The sequence below is a fragment of the Ailuropoda melanoleuca genome, unplaced genomic scaffold, assembly GCF_002007445.2.
Source record: "Ailuropoda melanoleuca isolate Jingjing unplaced genomic scaffold, ASM200744v2 unplaced-scaffold9940, whole genome shotgun sequence".
Lineage (NCBI taxonomy): Eukaryota > Metazoa > Chordata > Mammalia > Carnivora > Ursidae > Ailuropoda > Ailuropoda melanoleuca.
Genome location: NW_023255481.1, coordinates 1 through 1,602, shown reverse-complemented (window position 1 = coordinate 1,602; position 1,602 = coordinate 1). Strand labels below are relative to the sequence as shown.

Below are 1,602 nucleotides of genomic sequence, written 5' to 3'. Positions count from 1 at the left end.
ATCCTTTCAAAAACAAAGCAGTTCAACAAGGAAGTTTAATTGAAAATAAAATTTCCAGACCAACTGTTCTGTCAAAACCACATTAAATGAAGATAGCTCAGTAGTGATCGATCACTGCTAAATGTATCATGTGTTACGGGCAAGGGGCGGGAAGGGGTGGGTGTTCTCCTATGTGGGGGAAGCATAGCGATCTTCTAGGCTCCTTTTTCCAGGTTCATGCATCTTCTAGTCACTGGGCACAAGGATTCAGTTCTCTCTGGGTCCATATTACCTCTGTCTAGTGTTTTCCAGTCTCCTGAAAATAAGAAGCCAGAGTGAAAATCTCAGAGATAAGGACAGGGAGAGAAGAGAAAATGACACTCACCATCCAACCTGTTCATCAGTGCAAAGACAAGTCCCATTCCAGACACAGGCTCGTGGAGGATGGCAGTGATGGAAAATGACCTTCGCCACTTGGGACGTTCCTGTGTGTCCCTTAGCTGTGTGACTGCTGCTGCGTTACTTAACATTTCTGAGCAGTTCTCTCACCTAAAAACAAAACAAAACAAAACAAAACCACACACCCTCTGGACAGTCAGGAAGAGGAAAGATGATAATGTCACAATTAACAGCTACCCGGTGACAGAGCCGGAATCCATGCAGTGTAGGGCTCTAGACAGTATCTGGTACTGCATGGAGTGTGAACAGGGCTGGAAGGAGAACACGGTGCTTCCTTGCTATTCCAAACGGGTCAGTGTGTGGGCCAGTGGCATCAGCAGCACCTGGGAGCCCACCATGATTAGTGCAGGATGTCAGCCCCACACAGATTAACTGAGTGAGAATCTGCTTTTAACAAGGGTTCCCTGGAGATCGGTGTGTGGCTCAAATTTGAGGAACAATGCCTTTGGCCATCTTTCAGGTGCGTGGTTCTGCACCAGGTGACTGAGTCAACAGAACGTGGTCTAAAAGCTGCCCCTGGGGGAGAAGCAGGGTCCCCAGAGGGCCACCTGTGGCAGGCACATTTCTGGAGACCATCCCAAATTGTCTTCCAGTCTTCCTGCTTCCTGCCTGCAGAGAAGGAAATCAAGACAGAGCTCAGGACCTCCTGAAACCGAGGGATTCTCCATCAGTGGGGATGGACCACCCTGGGATCCACAGTCATGTCGTCACAGATGTCCCCATGTCATCACGTGTGCCCAGGAATAGGCCCTGAGTGCAGAGAGGACAACGGCAGCAGCTAGTAGGTGGCAGGTGGGAATGGTGTTAGAAACTCAGGAGAAATGGGACGGATGGCAGACTGCCCTCTTTTCCCTGATTGTGGCCTAAATCACAGTGCTCATGTGCTCTCAGACACAACAACCTGACCCCGCAGAGAAAGAAATGGTATTCACACATAGGGATTTTGCCATCTATGCGCAGATCATCTAAAATCACAGATGGGACTCTTTTGACATTGACTGGTTCTGGGAAGGGAGACCTATGGGCTGAGGAACTGGAAACTGAGGAAGAAGAGAAGAAAGAAGAGAGGGAAGAAGGAAAGAGAGGGAGGAATGTTGAAATTTTAAAAAATCATAATAAAATAAAAGATAGTTGAGTCTTCTGTTACACATACAGGGTTAGGTT

At 47.9% G+C, this 1,602-nt stretch overlaps 1 long non-coding RNA gene across 1 annotated transcript; it reads right to left on the bottom strand.

Annotated features, from left to right (window-relative positions):
• Positions 1 to 21: 21 nt before the first annotated feature.
• LOC117800980 lies at positions 22 to 1,595 on the bottom strand. Its single transcript, XR_004623246.1, has 2 exons — positions 365 to 1,595; positions 22 to 295 (listed from the first exon to the last, which is right to left on the bottom strand). It is a non-coding gene; the product is annotated as an uncharacterized LOC117800980 (long non-coding RNA).
• Positions 1,596 to 1,602: the final 7 nt, after the last annotated feature.